Consider the following 18501-nt stretch of genomic DNA (forward strand, 5'->3'; position numbering starts at 1 on the left):
GTGTTAGAATGACGTCAGCAATATGAACAATTGGGAAAGATCCGATTCTACCCCAGCTCCCTTATGTGGTGCAACACGTTGTCCACCCCAGGCCCACCTTAGCAATTCTTATAAATCAATGACGCACAGTTAGGGGGTGCACCCTGGGTCATAACGATATCAGCAATATGTACATAAATAAAATTATACCACTTTTTAGCAGCACAGCAGGCCGCACGGATAAAATCAATGTCAAAAGTAATACTCTTCTAGCAAGAAGTCAATGTACAAGGCAAACCGCCGACCAGTGTCTGCCTGGGCCTGCCTGGGTCCCTGGCATATCGTGCTGTCATGATATCAGCGCACGATATACCAGGGACCCAGGCAGGCATATCAGGCGCCGAGACAGTTACCGGTGTCGATTAAATAATAACTGTTAGGTTAAAAAGAATTTTCTCTTTGTACTAGAATAGACACTTCTGTTATGTAAACATACCTTCTAACAGTCATCCACATACATACTTTAAAACAAGATTATGACCGCCTAACGTTAATGTTGGAAAATTATCAGTAAAAAAACTCTTTCATAAGTGACAAACATTAGTTGCAATTTATTGACAGATTAAAAAGAGGTATCACGTGATCACAATATATCAAATAAAATAGTCAAACACAAGTGACTAAACGTCAAAAACCTCAATTGTGACAGTAAGTTAAAAAAATATATGTGCGTTGTATCAAAAGGCACACACCATTATGAAATAAAACTTTCAGTACAAATTAAAAAGGGACAATAGGACATACATACAATTGTATAATGGGAGGAACAAAAACAAACATCAAAATTATGTCTTGGATGTGTGGATTTGTAATTACAGTACACAGAGATAATCTGGTGGCAATGCACCCTAACTATTCAGGATTCTGTTCCGTAACAAATTCCACCAAACAATTTATGCGTCGACGCGTTTCGGTGGTGTACAGTGATAAAAACCACCTTCTTCAGGACTGACAGATTTAGTTCCTCCACAGAGTAACTTTAACAAGAGTCCCTATATATCTGTCCCAATAAAAATTGTTGACAGGCGATTCAGAGGCTCAGACAAAGCCCACCATTTGCGTGTAACTTAGTGTTGGTGCAGTCAGACTGAGCCTCACTGTATACATGGGGTCGGGACGCGCTTCAACAAACGTCGCTGGGTTCACACCGCCTATCGCCTATGGTGATAGGCGGTGTGAACCCAGCGACGTTTGTTGAAGCGCGTATCTTGAGCCACATAGCCGTACCCAGATTTTCGGGTGAATTAGAAAAATATTATCCTGCCCCGACAGGACGGCTTATATAAAGGAGGTTTTTAGTAATTTGACTGATTATCCATTGGTGCATCGCCATATATGAGTTAGTATCATTCCCAAGGATAATCAAACAGATCTGGGAGCTCTCGTGCGTCCATGTACATCCTGAAATGTCTAAATAATGAACACGACCCCATGTATACAGTGAGGCTCCATCTGACTGCACCAAGACTAAGTTACACGCAAATGGTGGGCTTTGTCTGAGCCTCTGAATCGCCTGTCAAAAATTTTTATTGGGACAGATATATAGGGACTCTTGTTAAAGTTACTCTGTGGAGGAACTAAATCTGTCAGTCCTGAAGAAGGTGGTTTTTATCACTGTACACCACCGAAACGCGTCGACGCATAAATTGTTTGGTGGAATTTGTTACGGAACAGAATCCTGAATAGTTAGGGTGCATTGCCACCAGATTATCTCTGTGTACTGTAATTACAAATCCACACATCCAAGACATAATTTTGATGTTTGTTTTTGTTCCTCCCATTATACAATTGTATGTATGTCCTATTGTCCCTTTTTAATTTGTACTGAAAGTTTTATTTCATAATGGTGTGTGCCTTTTGATACAACGCACATATATTTTTTTAACTTACTGTCACAATTGAGGTTTTTGACGTTTAGTCACTTGTGTTTGACTATTTTATTTGATATATTGTGATCACGTGATACCTCTTTTTAATCTGTCAATAAATTGCAACTAATGTTTGTCACTTATGAAAGAGTTTTTTTACTGATAATTTTCCAACATTAACGTTAGGCGGTCATAATCTTGTTTTAAAGTATGTATGTGGATGACTGTTAGAAGGTATGTTTACATAACAGAAGTCTCTATTCTAGTACAAAGAGAAAATTCTTTTTAACCTAACAGTTACTGGTGCTCTATCTCTTTGTACGCAACTGAGCCCCTCTCCTTGTTTTGCAAGGATTAAATAATAACTCCATACCAGTACGGGCTTTATTATTCTATTCACAACAAAGTAGCCAATACCGCAGTATCGTAGGAGATCCCCAGGCTCTCTGGCACGCATACCATGCGTCTTGACAGTGACATATAGTGATTCCCCAAAAACCTCTAACGTCCTGGGCATTGACTGCCACCTTACCCACATGAGTGCTGTCTATTCCAGGGACGCCAATATATACATGGTGTATTTGCATTAATTATCTTATCTGGATGGCCTTAACATTGTTAAGGTCACATTTAGTTCCCTGAGACTTACCTTGTAAATCGCAAGTTCAAGTTCCATGACAATATTTTAAACGATCTCTGCGAAACCTTCTTCACCAGCTGAATCATCATATCAATAGTGTGTACTGCAACGGATTCCTGAGATGAAGGCTCAGCTGAAACACGCATAGTGTCAACATACTGCCAGCTTTTCTCCATCATTTTAGCCATTTGCATTATGCATTGTCTATAAGGAGCACTCATGGTTCACGAATTGATGTGATGTAAAAGTAAACAAGAAAAGAAAATATTTATCAATGTATTATATGTGCACATTTCTATGTATTTACTGTGAATTTGGACACCTGAAAATATTGTTAAAAGTCTTTTAAAATATTTAAACAAAATATCAGATATACATTTTCATATATTTATCTTAAGAGAGGAAAAAAATAAAAAAAACTTTGCCTAAAAAAATGATGACTAAACAATTCAATAATAATAACATATGTCATGTTGGATGTTTTTTAACATATATGTAATTGTATTATTCACTCTCTGGATCTTTTTGCCTGCACATACATATATAATGTGATTTGCCTAGACTCCCTTTCTCAGTTTAGATTTTCCTTGTTATCAGCACGTTTATTTTGTATACAGGGGCCCACATTCTTCCAAGTTTAGTAATTTAAACAGGCCAGCCTGAGTAGTTAAACAATTGCAGATGCACAGACCTGCGCTGGCAGGTTGGACACATGTTTAGAAACACCATTGTTGCAAAGCGTACACCAGCCTGCCATGGCAGGCGGGACACATGTTATTTGACACCCTCAGTGCAAGTGCGCACACCGGCCTGCAATGGCGGCCAGACACATGTTTAGCAACACCAGGTAGGCACCACTTCCTAACGTATGTAGCAAAGGCATGCATACTTTCACGCTGCATTTACCGTGGGAAAGTGCACCAGGCCCTAAGACCACCACAAGAAAATTAGCAAAACATGGGAGTAGAAAGCAAAACGTTTGCGAAACGCAACCTGAAGGGTTCAGGTCCAACACTTAGGGGCCGATTCCGATGTCGGACGGACTCAGATCCGTCCCACATGGGTCAGGAGCCATAACCGACCGACCTGCTGTCGTCGGTTACGGCCCTGGAAGTATGATGCGACTGAACAGGGTTCGGTCGCACTCGTATAGTTCACAATGGGAGCATGCATTGCGAGCGGAATGCATGCTTGCATTGTGACAAGCAGGGGTGCAGTTCATCCCTGCACCCTGTGGCCGGCACCCCAAGGTGAAAAACTGCCATTGTACTCCCTCGGTCGTAAAGAGGTGGCCGGGGGAGTACTGAGGGATTTCCGGACGGCGGACGGGCTCTCCGAGTCTGTCGTCAGCCATCCGAAAATCCGAGTCAGATTCCTTTCATTCGGAATGGCTCGGCCGGAAAGGAATCCGGCCAACACATTCCGATTCGGTCAGAAGGGCTCCGACCATCATTCGGAGCCCTTCCGGACGAAATCGGAATCGGCCCTTTAGGGTGACTTATGTGAATTAAAAGGAAGGATCAAGCTTGGCAAAATGCTTATATTACCAGGTCAAAATATGAGTTTAAAAATGCACACCCACCTGTAGATGTTTTACTATTCTACTTTGGTGGGGGCATAGTGCGTGCTGAAGCCCATTAGCAGCATGCACTAAAGCCATGGGTACATGTAGTCCCATATACATAAATACATTAAATGTGCCAATTAGGTATATGCCAATTTTACCAGGTTTAAAAGGGAGGGCACAAGCACTTTACCCTTGTTAACAGGGGTAAAGTGCAAAGAGCCAACAAAAACAGGTTCAGCAAAACAGAATGCAAAACTCTGGGGTGATCCTGCAGAATGCACAATTTTCCAACACATTTCATTTTAAATGGGGCTGTATGAGGATCAAAAAAGTGGTACAGCATCACTTCTCAGCCAACCTGTTGTATTTCGTGACTCCTGTTTGGCCCTCACACCATCTTTTTCCTACGCAATCAGAAGAGTTCAGTCAGTCACATGGGTAAACTGAAGAAATTCATAGTAAATAAAAAAGAACGAATGCTGACATTGAGTTATAAGCATAGAGAATAGGTCAAATTTGTATTTTCACTGATTGGATGATGTGGAGATTCCTCGCAGCTTCCAAGCGTTTCACACAGATTCCATCTTCTCCAAGTAGCTACAGACTCCAATCTACTATGAGCAAACAATGTTATTGATTTTGAAACCAAATTGACAGTATGGCAGTCATACATGGGAGGATTATTGAATGGACTTAGATGGAAGGAACTCTGAGTGTAGATACAGATGATCAGGGGCGGCTGGTACCCTTTGAAAGTGGTGGTGTAAGTGAAGTGCCCCATCACCCCCCCCCCAAAAAAAACACACCCTTTCTCCAGAACCCCAAAGTAAAACAATCTTCATTCAAATGCCCAAAATAAAGAAACTCCCCCAAAAGCCCATAATAAAACAGCACCCTCCCTCTAAAAGTCAAAACAATTCACTAGAAAACATTTCAGAAATATAGTAAATGGTACTTAGCCCAGGTACTTACCCAAGGCTGCACGTCCTCCTTGGTGTTCCACTTCTGAATCTGCAGTCAAGCTCCCCTAACTAATCCAAATGCTGCTCGCATGCTGTTAACCAGCATGAGAAAAGCGCCAGGAGTGAATAGAGTGGGTGACTGGATGTTCCTTCAGGCCCTGCAAGCCTATATTTGGTCTCCACCCAGCTGTCTAAGATAGCTGAGTGGAGAGCTTCAAAGTGCAGATGTCAATTTTGCTAGTGCAAGACAGCCGGAAAAAGTGACATGCGCACTTTGGAGCATCCAGCCAGCCTCTACTCCTGTCTTCTGCTGCCAATTGGCAACAGAGGACATGCCCCTCAAGTCTCTGGGCTCTGCGTAGGCTGGCTGCTGCAGTGTGCACATCGGAAAACAAATGGCAATAAAATCTTTTCAGTGCCATTTAATTTTTTCGTACAAGGCTCACTGCAGGAGGGGGGCGATGCTCCCCTACCTTCGTGTAGAAATCGCCGCTGCAGAATACACACAGCAATGACATGTCCTAAAAATATACCAGCAGGAACCCCATATATTTTGGTGCGTAGCATGACCTCCCCTTGCTTGCAAAATCCCTTCTTCAATATTTGAGCAGAAAAAAATACCCCTTAACCAATATTCAAACAGAAGGGCCTTCACAGATCGCTAGTATCGTGCAATATTATGCATGACCTTAACAAATCCAATACCCACTAGGGTATGTCCAGTTGGAGGCCTCCCGGTCTTCCATGTTTCCTCACATTTGGCCTCCTGCATTTTCACTCTGTACAATTCCCTCTGTTTCAACTCTTCGAGATAACCGCCACACAGATATCTGCATGCAGTCAGTTGAAACTTTCAAAAGCCAGATGTTTGTAGATAGGCATCGTAACCCCAGTGTCACTTTCAGTATAGGAGAAAAGGTCTGTTTTTACACAGAGTATTTCTATTCCTGGAACGCACCCTAATTTTGCTCCTAAATATGTTGGTCAGCTGCCATTAAATTATATATTCGTGACCTTTGGAAAACCCCTCCCGCTTTCCATTTCCCCCACAGTAAGAAAACAATTTCATCCACTCCTTCAGTTTTGGCACCCACATTGGTAGATGGAAGCCTGGAGTTGTGGCTATCATAGACTACAGGTTCGGTAAGGGAGTGTTGCAATATTTGGTTGCACAGAATGGGTATGATCTGTCCCACAACTCATGAAATCCAACCTCTTTTGTAAATGCTTCTCTGTTGGTTTCTTCCTTTCTAAAGGTTCCTTTCAAAGTCCAAACTCAAAAGAGAAGGGTTCATTTCAGGGATGCCCTTGGTCACTCTGGAAAAGAATATATAACTCTGTGACCAAGACTAAATCACTGGCGGAAAGAAAGAAATACTCAATATATGAAAATGACTGATGGAGGGAGGATTAGAAAAGAAATTATGTTTTACTTGCTTGACAGACCCACCAAATGTTTGCATAATTCCAGGGATAACACCCAATCTGATTTCAGAGTGTTCCTGGAGTTCTCATTCAGAAGTGTTCAGCAAGTATCAGGTTGCCATCTGAAGTCATGTTGAAGGTACCCTCTATTACTTCAAACTAAGAGCATTTCTGCAAGTAAGTCATTTAGCAAGTGCAGCGTCTCTTCTGTAAGAAGGGTGTGAGATAGACACTCAGAAATGTCCATGAACAACCTTCGGTTTGCCCCTTACTAGGTCATACCTCAACAACCTGCCCTCATGCAGCCGGGACATCACCAGTTGAAAGGAACAATTAAACAGAATGTCACTTCTCTTGAACCTTTTGTGAACCTCTAGTGATACACTTGATTATACACATGTCCTTTAAAAAAAATTACACTGTTCACCCAAAAGGTGTGTTTTTCAGCAAGAAGACATCTGGGAATATCGCTTGATAAGTTGCAGCTTGAGCCAATTGAATCTGTTAGCAGCCTAAGGACCTTATTACGAGTCTGGAGGGCCAAGGACCCACTGGCTGGGGGGGGGGGGACACGGCAGTGGTGGTCTTCCGACTGCCCTATTACGACCAGGACCCTCGGGCCACCCTGGGACCACCACAACTGCCAGGGATCTGAGATCCCTGGCGGTATGCGGTGGCCTTGAGACCGCAATATGCTTGGCCGCGGCAGCCCCGCCTTTCCTCACCACCACAATTTTCATGGCGGTGCGAATGCCATAAAAAGTACGGTGGTGAGGAAACAAAGGGGGCCCTAGGGGGCTGCCTTGTGCCTCTGTGCCACGGGGTGCATGTAGGGGGGCACATGGTGTGCCCCACTGTGTGCACGCACCCCAGTACCTGCACGGCATGGACTGCAGCAGTCCATGCCATGCAGGTAATGATTTTGACGTTCCCATTGTGGGGCCTGTTTCATAGGGACCACCCTGGGAACACCAACAATAATAAGGCTCTAAGGTAGGACGTGGAATGCAGAGGTCACACTGGCTCCTTCTGAGGGCATCATAGGGTAATATATGAAAATATATGATGCAATGCTCTAGCTGCCAAGGCACATCAGGAGATTCTAAATCTTATGACCCAAATACTCAGTGACAGAGTAAATTCTGCTGTAGTGGTTGGTCTGGGGCTACAGAACGGTCCCATATATCCAGGATTCTAGTCAGGAGATCAGAAAAGTAAGTAAAGAGGCCCTGAAAGAATAGGATGTGAGCAAGTGTTGAAGAAAATTCTTTTACTGATTGCCAGAGTGTGCTTTCGTTTAGGAATCATATGTCTTGAAACTGTTTTGCTGTTGTTCTCTTGCACAGAGATGTGTTGCTTTTTGACTTGAGAACTACCCTGAGCATCACAACCTGTTAGACCAATCCTAAAGACAGATATGCGCCTGACCCATATCCAATATCAACGTCTGAAGCACGAAGGTTACATTTGTGACGCACTACCAATTCTGTACGATTTGCAGCCAGTTTTTAACAAAGGAACTTATGATATTTGTACAGAATTGGGTTAATAATATTTGAGGGGGTATGTGCCCATCTCAGGTAATAATCACGGTCATTGTCAGGGTGAACCACTAAAACCACTGAACAAATCTGGGCTCAAACCCTTGGTAGCTGGCACAGAGCAGACAAGCTTAACTTAAAGGCAATGTGTAAAGTATTTATGCAGTACTAAAACAGTAATAAAGCTGTAATGTAAAGCAATAAAATTCCAAAACAATACAAATGAGAAAATTAGTGTATGATTTAACAAACAGAATGACACCAAAATAACAAAGTTCCAAAAAGGGGAACCAGAAACATGAATTTTTAAAGTTTTAAGCAGAAATAGCGTCAAGAAGCTCAAAGTCAATGATAGCAGTAAAACAGGACTTAGGTACAATTTGACACTGACCACGTTGGAGTGCGGGTCGGAGAAATACACCAGCTTCATCCAACATTTTACTATCTGACTTTAATCCATTAAGCTCCATTTCACAATAGGTGTACACTTATAAAGCCTCCAGAACCTCTGGGGAGACAATTAGAGACTTACAGGGTGGCAGGCAGAGGGCAACAGGAGAGTCCAGTCCAGGTCCAGTTACCACTGGTCAGCTGGTGAGTTACAGGGAAATTATTCTTGTAGCTTGTAATGCATCGGTACCTTTTACAGGAGGACAACCACATGACCCTTGTAAAACACTTCTTTGTCTTGGGTACAAGTGAGAGGGCAGGTCCAATCCTCCAGGGCTCTTCTCAGGTTTCAGAGAGCAGGTTCTGTTCTATTCTAATCTTCACTAGCCCCAGGAGTGTTCTGAAGTGGGTGCCCGGAGAAGCCCCACTTATTCCTGATGTGGTTCAGGGGTGGGAATAACCCTGTAGTAAAGGATCCCAGGGTTTACCCATCCCACATTGTGCATTTTCAATATGCTGAAGTCTTTGGCCAATCTAAACCTGGGCTCGGAGGGATGGGGTTGTGTGTACGGAGTGTACGATGGTAATCCATATGTCCTCCCACATCTAACACTAAAGTCCAGTTTTAAGCAGTCCCCGTACCTCCTACAAAATCAGATACAGAAATCTGGTAAAGTCAAAACTGAGCTTTCAGTTACCAGATAGTGAATACACACAAAGTGTTTTGGAATTATTTTTCCCTCCTTTGAAGTGTGCCCCAAATGTTATATGTAAACCCAACAGACCTGTCACAGTAGGACTCTCTTTGATAATACAATTTCAGACAATGTCAAATAGAGTCCTACTGTGATTGGGGCCTGATTGTCTGGCAGGACAAAAGTGTCAGCTAACATTTGCAAGTGGCAAGTGAGACCTCTTTGATGTGTGCCCTTAATTTTCATATGAAAACCCCCAGCAAACCTGTCAAGCAGTATACCAGTATATGCTTGAGTAAGCAGGATTTGACACTTAAATGTCCCCCCCCCCCAGCCTACCCTGCATATTCTATCAGGTTCAGATGAGTCTTCTCTGCCCATTCAGTTCAGCCACTCGTTTGGCCCTGGGAGCAGTTGACACTGCACCACAATGGGGCCTTCAGCTGCAGGGTGACATTTGGAAGGCACTGAAAGGCCTTAGACACATTAGACAGGCAAAAGGAAAGTTTTCGAAAGTACATCTTCTGTAACAGTTATAAAAATACAACTTTATCATTAAATTGAATTTTTTAGAACTATTAAAAAGAGTCCTTGAAACATTTATTAAACTTAATCTCAGTGCTTTCCAATAAAGCATCCAGCTCTGCAACAGTGAAAATAGCCTTTTGGGCCTTTTCACCATAAGGACATATTTACCCAATATTAAAGTTTCTTTTGTGAAACGCCATAAAAGTTTCAAATATAATATACAATAAAACATTCAAGAGCATTGCACAATCAAGATGTTATGCATGCATATATGCCTATAAGTGCATAAGAAATTATTCTCATTAAAAAAAAGCAGATCTGCAAACAAAATACCAAAAATATCATATAAAAGTTTTGACTAATTCATCAGTAGATATTCAGCAAAATCCATTTATAGCAAAATAAAATACATTGCTAAGTTGGGATCATGGTATAAATTCATCTCTAGTCCAGGCTGCAAAGCAGCACCTGGGGAGTTAGCTCCTGTAGAGTCGATTACTTTAGATAAAAGTAAACAAGTAGCAATGTTGCCAATGTACAAGATATAAAGTGCAACATAATAAGCCACATGAAAAGGACAAAATAGGTTGTTACAATAGATTCCAGCCATTGGCATCAGCCTTGAATTGAGGAAGTTTTGAGCTAGCCATGTGTTCCATGATTTAAATCTCAGAATCGCGTTACTGCGGTTGTTGGGCATTTGTACCATAAATAGTAGTTGAAACACTAGCCATTTTGCATTTAATTTTAAAAGTCAGGCCCAGTTAGGACTTCAGCTGGAAGACTCAAGTGTTAGTTCAATCTATTTATCTATCAAGTAGTGAATTGTTTTCACTAAGGCCCGGGGGCAGGCCCAAAGGCAAAAAGGCTGCAAAAAAGGGCAGAACCTAATCATTTAACAAAAGACTCTTTTCAAGGCCACTATTAAATAATAGGATCCATTAAATACCCCCCTGCAAATAGATCATTAGTCTTAAACTATTATGTTTGCATTTAAATTGACATAGCTTTACGCCTTATGGACCACGTTCTTCCTGTTAGAGATGGGAGTCTGTAGTTGGCAGGTTTGTACCCTACCTAAGTAGTCAGGTTAAGGGGGCTTACACTTCTAAAATGACCCCTTCTCACCACCTTAGTAGCTTGGTACAAGCAGACAGGCTTATCTCAGAGACAATGTGTTAAGCAAAGTATCTTTATCTAAACCAAACAAAAACAAAATGACAAAAATACATATATCGAGATATCACTTTTAGAATGATTACTGCAAAAGCAATGCTTGTAGAAACATATAGTTCCAACTGAGGCTATTACAGCGTCATGACAGGCACAAATCCCAAGGACGGTGCCGACCACGAGGTGTGGAGGCCGGCCGTAGAGTCACACGAACCCCCAGGTAACTGTACCTTGGAAAACGAAGTCAACGGACGGTGCACTGCATCACAGAGGTGAGGCGTCCATGTGCTAAGGCGAGGCCAGCTCCTTACTGCCACAGGGGAGGCGAGGCGTTTAGTCCATGAGGAGGCGAGGTGTCAAGTACGGGCTGGCAGGGGAGGTGAGGCAGCCTCACTTCCATTCAGTAGTGCAGTGTCTGTGGGTTCCAGTAGTCACCCATGTCAGTTGTCGACTCCGTGATGATGAGATGCATGCGCTGGTGGCGAGAGGCATCAGTGTGAGCGCTGTCGTCGGGGCGATGGATAACTTGCAGATGTCGGCAAGAATCGGTGGTCATTGGAACCGTGGTGCAGGCAGGGTGGTGCATCATGCAATTCACGAGCAGTACCCACGGCCTCAGTGCAGGTTGCAATGTCACTGGCAATGCCGCTGAGGGTGTCAATGCTGTTTTCCTTGGGTTGTAGGACCAACCACATGTTTTCCAAGGGTCCAGGAACTGGAACTGGAACTGGCACCCTTTGGCAATCAGGAGTCTAGGTGCGGTTAAGCAAGATGCAGTTGAAGTCTTTGTGTCCCTGATACTTCAGAACAAGAGGCAAGCTCTACTTCCAGCCCTTCGGAAATCTTCAGGATACCACAGCAAGGCAAAAATTCAGTCCTTTCCACTGCCCACAGACAGAAGCAGCAACTGCAGGCCAAAACAGCAAAGCAACCCATAGCAAAGGAGCAGTACTCCTCCTGACAGATCTTCAGCTCTTCTTCTTGGCAGGTTCCTCATAGTCCAGAAGTAATCTAAAGTTCTGGGGTTTAAGGTCTACTACTTATACCCCATTTTCTTCTTGCAGTGTTTGTTTCAAGATTCTCTAAGCTCAGTAGAAACCAGTTCTGTACTCCCAGTTTCACTGCAGAAGGTGGAGACAGCATTGTGCAGAGCAGACACAGCCTACTTAGGTGCTAGTGAAAACTCCTCCTACCACTCTAAATGCAGCAATGTCTATTCAGCCTGGCTCTGAGTCACTCATGAAAGGCAGGACATACCTCAACATCCGTTGTGACTGTCTAGAGTGAATGCACATCCCCAGCTCCTATCAATCCAAAACCAGATGGTGAATACACAAACAGGCAGAGGCACACAAGATGGTTAAACAAGAAAATGCCCACTTTATAAAAGTGGTAATTTCAAGCACACAATTTAAAAACCACCTTTATTAAAAGGTGTGTTATTAAATTCTGTGATCTGACAGCCTGAACTCCAAATCTCCAGCTTTTCCTGATTGAAAGATACACATGTAGAATGTTACAAGGCAGCTCCTTTGGGAGAGCTAGTCCTTGCAATAGGAAAAAATGTAATACACAATATTTCACTATCAGGACATGTAAAACTCACCAGTACATGTCTTACCTTTAAGGTACACTTCACCCTGCCCATGGGGGTACCTCTGGACTAACATAGGGGTGACTTACATGTAAGAAAAGGGAAGGTTAGGGCCTGGCAAGTGGGTGCACTGCCAAGTCAACATGGCAGTCAAACCTGCGTGTGCGGACACTGCAGTGGCAGGTCTGAGACACATTTGAAAGGCTACTGGTGTGGGTGGTACAATCAGTGCTGCAGGCTCACTAGTAGCATTTGATTTACAGGCCCTGGGCACACACACTACACTTTACTAGGGTCTTACCAGTAAATCAAATATGCAAATCATGCATAACCAATCATAATCACAATTTGCCCAGGGATCACTTGCACTTTGACACTGATCAGCAGTGGAAGAGTGCCCAGAGCATCTAAGCCAGCAAAAGCGAAACCCAGCACACAGTCAAAAATGCTGGGGGTAGAGGCAAAAAGTCGGGGGAAACCACACCAAGGATGCCAAGTCTAACACTTCTCAGGAAGTTTGTCACAACATAAGCATATAGTGGTCTAGGGTGTGTTCTTAATATTCTTTAAGTCTCCTCATGATTCAGTGTTCCCAACTGAGTGAATACTGTTTAAATCCAGATGAGCCTAGGTCATGTATAGGCTGCACAAGCAAACAGGACATGAGCTGGAGTTTCCTCATGTATGTTACAAACTCGGCATAAAATGGACATTAAGAGGTAAAGATCCAAATCTGAATGGATAGATAACGTTCTATCTATTGGCTCTGTAATAAAATATAAGGGCCTGATTAAGATCCTGGCGGATAGGTCCCTCCGTCATAACGGTGATGTATATCCCGTCCACTTAAATATAAATCCCATAGGATGGAGTAACCATCCGCCAAGATCTAAATCAGACCCTAAGTATTGTTCAAAGTGCTAGTGGTCAGAAATTCTGCAAATTCTATTGACAAAGCACTCACGCTTGCATTCTGGGTGTCATTCTGTTCTAACTGGGGCTAGTATAGCTCTTTGAGTCTCTCTTCAGATGGAGGATGCTAATTAGGAGCAATTTTCCAGACATCTTGTAGGCCCAGAGAGCTCAGCAATTTCTTGACGCATTGATCCAGCCTACTTTATGGATTCTGTCTAGCTTTACTATCTCTTGGAGAGCCTCAGCATAGCCTGATAGTTTCAGCATGGCTCTTATCCTCCTCCAGTACAGGACTGGTCTAATTTTTGTTTTATCTGTATCTGTATCTTTTGCTGTATCTGTTTTACCAGGTACAGAGGGGTACTAGAGGGAAAAGACACTAAAGAACTTCGAATTTATTTTTAGATGTTTTGCTAGGAATAGAATTTGTGAGTTGATCCTGTTCATCCCATCTCACTCCAGTAAAAAATCGCTTTCAGCAAAAAAATCAGGGTGACCCTACAGAAAGGGTACATTTCCAACATACATAGCTGATTTACAAGACCAGCATCATACCTGATTTAGACATATTTTCCCATGTTAGTAACCAATGTAATGGCAAATAAGCTCCTCCATATTTTGGCTAGTCATCCTTGATTTCACTTGCAGTTCTTATGCAGCTTGGCATAGATGTGTGTAATATCAGAACTCTCAACTTGACAAATATCAACATATGCACAGACGTGAGTTGATGGATAAGAAATATATTCTTTTTTGGGCCCAGTTTGTGCAACCCTCTGCAACTTGTACCAATAGTGCATTTTTATTACCAATCACAAGCTAACCCTCCAAGCAGAAGCAAAAGATGTGCAGCTTTACATTTGGCTTGCCTGCACCTTGCTAGGCCAAATGCTTTCAAATCATTCATGCGTGATATTTGAATTTCATTCATGAAAATAAAATCAGATAAGAAGAAAGGACCCTTGTTTTATTACATTCTATTTTAATTCTTTTGCTTTTGAACAGTCATCTGTCCCCTTGAATCTACTTTGTGCATTGTGTCGACCTCAATTTTGTTAAAATGTTAGGATTATATCTTTTCCAGAGAAGTCTTCGGTGGAGGGTTGTTATGAGAGAGATCTGTAAGACTGGACAGTGGGAATGTTGTTTATAAATTGCGATGGCCCATCTTTACTTAGGCTTTGTATCTGCACTAGTGTGGTGAAGGTCATTGTACTCTCCAGCTAAAAAGATATTTTGCGCTGGAAAGTTGCACTTTCATAATACAAAAATAGATTTGCACCATTTTCCATGACGGGAGGTATATTAGAAAAAAACACTCATATGTTTCATGTAAACTCTGAACTACTAAAATAGCAAGACCAGGCTTTGCACAAAACTAATAACTACATGAAGCAGCCACAAATATGTAACAATGTGTTCACTTCTAAAAAATATATTTATTGCATTTGTGCTGAAGTACACAGTACATACCCAAAATATGTGAATTTTCTAAATTTGTCTGCGCGAAAGAGTTTCCACTGGAATCCTAAGCTAGGCAGAGTACAGCCACCATTGCCCCATGGTGCAAGGGGTATGTCGCACCGGGCAACCTTGTTTGTGCACAGCTGAAGGGTTGACAATCTTTCTATATATGGCTCTACGCTGTGTTGTCCCCTTGTGCAATAAAGCACAGCAAATGTGGATGCCGTGTTGAATTGCAAGAAAAAACATTAAATGAAATAGTAATTCTGGGCTGATCTGTCTCTAATTCTAGGACAGGCCGAGTAGTGTGGAGCAAAGTGATGAAGGTTCCTTGAAGATGATCATTACTGAGCTAATTTTAAAGGCAGTGAGACTGGATAGAACTCGCAGATAAAAGCCCATTCATAGAGGTCCACATATCTTGATGCATTTGTTACAGTCCTTTGTTTTCTGACTGCATTTGGCCTGGATTTGATGTTCAGGTAGATGTGTGGTGGGGAGCGAAGTTTTTACTTTGCTACTAGAAACTTTATGTCTAGTATCAACCTAAATTCTCTGCACTCCTGTGTACCTTCGAGTGCTTTGAAGGAGGGTGTCATGTGGTCAGTTTTTGCTGATCCAGGACTCGTTGGGCCGTATGTAGTTTAGATCTTTTGTACTTTTTTTTGGAAGCTCTATAGACACTGCTGTATTTTCGAAGTCGCCGCACGAGTGGCTTCATAGTTCAATGCCACGGGTGGCCTAGATGAGTGGAGAGATTATTTTTTAGCTTTAAAAGCTGACACACTATGTTTTTGTTGACGGTACTCAATGTTGTAAAGTGAAAAATCAAGTTAAAAAGTACGTTTTTTGCCTCCTCTGCTGAAGTTGTTCAAATAAAAGAGTATAATGGACAATGTTCCCCACCACCATTTAGGAACTATACAGGCATAAGCATACTTCCTTACAGAAATAAATATTTCTCACACACTGATGTTCTGCGATTCTCTTCACCATTCTCCAGCCAGAGGCCGATTAGCATTGAAACTGATACTGAGTATACGCCTAGGCTAAAGACAGTAAGTAGACACTCAAAAGGAACAGCAATATCGAAAAAAGTGTGGTCACTTGAACATGATCCCTTTGAGGCATTGTGGTAATCACTCATTCAGAATGTATGAGGCAGTCCCTCTTTTGCTTTAAAAAAAATACCTTGATAAAATTTAATACACAAAGGTTTAATTATGTAGACCTATAAATGCAGTAATCGAAACATAAGATACACATCTCATTGTCTGTTTTGCAGCTAATCACAATTTCACTTTACTCCCTTATAAAGCCAGTTTTGACATTCTTGGATAATAGCTGATCAGCTGTACAAAACGTTCCATAAATTCTGAGCACCGAAAATAACATATAGTGGGGCATATTCTCAAGGACTTATCGGCAAGTTAGCGGCACTTTATCGCAGCCAAATTGGTGATAAATTTATCGCACCATTCTCAAGCTGGTGCTAACAGGCGATAACACCAGTTTTCCTGCGATAGCCGCCGCAAAAAATATCGCCACAGATGATACTGCCAACTAACGCTAATGATATGCAGAGTAGGCGTTCCCGTGCAAAAAGCCGTGGAAAGAACCACTTTGCAATATTCACAATGACCAACCAGATCGGTGATAAGATCCCAAAACATGCGTTAAGGCGCGTTAGCAGCATGGATTTTACACCTGCTCCAACCTGGTGTAAAGTCGGAAGAAAACCTGCACCAGAATCGGTAGCCCAACTCACAGCCACACCAGAAGAACAACAGATGCCATGGAGCCTAGTGATCATGCAACTCGGACACCCAAGAGGGCCACAACACCCACCGCCACCACCCCCAGTGCTGCCACCCCCCCTGGGCCCTACCCAGGGCCCCCACCACGGTCAAAGATATTGGACATCAACTTTATAAATTCATGAACTAAACAGTTTGCATGATGTTGCACATTTACAACACTCAACTTTCATGTGTGGCCAGAAAAAGGAGAATCAATCATTCATCTTTGAATTACAAAAACAAATAATTATTTAAAAATCAACTCAATACAACTATTTTGAAGAGTCATGGCGGGTCTTGTCTGGAGAAACTGTAAGTCACAGCCTGCAAGACAAAATTCAAGAAGAGAAGGTGTGTCATGCGCTCATCAAAGGACAGAGAGAGAGAGAGAAAAAAATGGAGAGAGAGAGAGTGAAAGAGAGGGAGAGAGAGAAAGAGAGAGAAATGGGGAGAGAGGGAGAAGGAGAGAGAGAAACAGAGGAAGAGAGAGACAGTGAAAGGAAGAGAGGGGAAGGAGAGAGAGAGCAACAGTGGGAGAGAGAGATAGTGAAAGAAAGAGAGGGAGAGAGAGACAGTGCCGCCCCTGCGCACCCAGGCCTCACTGCTCACCTTCCGCGACCGGCGTGTCTCCAAGAGGGCCCACCACGTGCCAGTGCAAGCTCCAAGCCCGCGACCTTGGCAGTCTCCACATCATGCAGCCCCGCACCGTGGTCCATCAGGTCGCACACTTGATTCTGGGTCTTGATTTTGCAATGGCTGAGATCATATCAGTGCACACGTCATCATCGCAAGCTGCACACCCGCTCAGCTCTATAGGTGCCACTAACTCGATGAACCGCAAGGCAATGCCATGTGGTGGTAGGCCCACGCTGACCTCTGGCTCAGGCCTACACTGCCGTCCAGCAGGGCTCACACTTATCCTTACCAGTCTGGACCACCAGGATGGCGCATCATTGCAGGCTGCACACCCACTCAGTACTTTAGGTGCCCCTACCTCAGTGCACTGAAAGTCACCGTCCTGTGGCGGTAGGCCCATTTCCGGTGCCACCAATTCTGTGCAATTCAAGTCATGGACCCTAGATGATTGAGTCTCGTGATATGCCATGCGGATGCAGCCATATCACCTCAGGCAGTGGGGAAGAACTGGGGCACGTTGCGTCGTCATCCCCCCCCTTTATACGTACGCCGAGTGGACTGGCTCAGCATACGCCAGGCCAGCAAAGGGGTGTGAATAATTATCCCTGACCTCTGGGCGTGGTCCATATCTGGGCTGCACAGGAAACAAACTGATGCGTGTGTCTCCGTTGCAGTGTTGGGGCCACACGGCCCGCAATTGACAATGTTGCAATGTTGCATGCACACGGAGGGTGGACGCGCACGAAGGGAATGTACAAGGAGCGCAAGGCCGCTCGGGGTCTTGGCTCATACATACCAACTGTTGTGTGTGTATCGCTATTGGTGCACCATAAGCAAAAGGCCTCGCATCAATTGAAGCACAAAAGACACATCACATTTCCAGAATGCAAGCAGTAGTCAGACTAACATTAGGGATGAAAGCTCCTTTGTCTCAATACAGAATGCGGAAGGACATCTGCACCTCCGAGCTGGGTTTTGCATGCGGCAGGCACCCTTTGAGAGAGATACCATAGCAGATGATGACGACTCCCACACTACGCACAGCGGTAATGATAGCCCAATGTATCCACACCCCACACACAGAAGTCCTTGCTCGAGGTACTCTTGCATGGAATGCCCTTGACACTTACGTACACAACAACACATATGCTCCAAGCAGTGGCATATCATCCACATAAGTGCTGCAGGTCAGAAGAGTGTCGGTTCTTCGAGAGCCACCGACGCAATGGCAGGACATCCTGGGCACATGCACAACCCCCGTCATG

This window comes from Triturus cristatus, chromosome 2_2 (assembly GCF_964204655.1).
Source record: "Triturus cristatus chromosome 2_2, aTriCri1.1, whole genome shotgun sequence".
NCBI classification, from domain to species: Eukaryota; Metazoa; Chordata; class Amphibia; order Caudata; family Salamandridae; genus Triturus; species Triturus cristatus.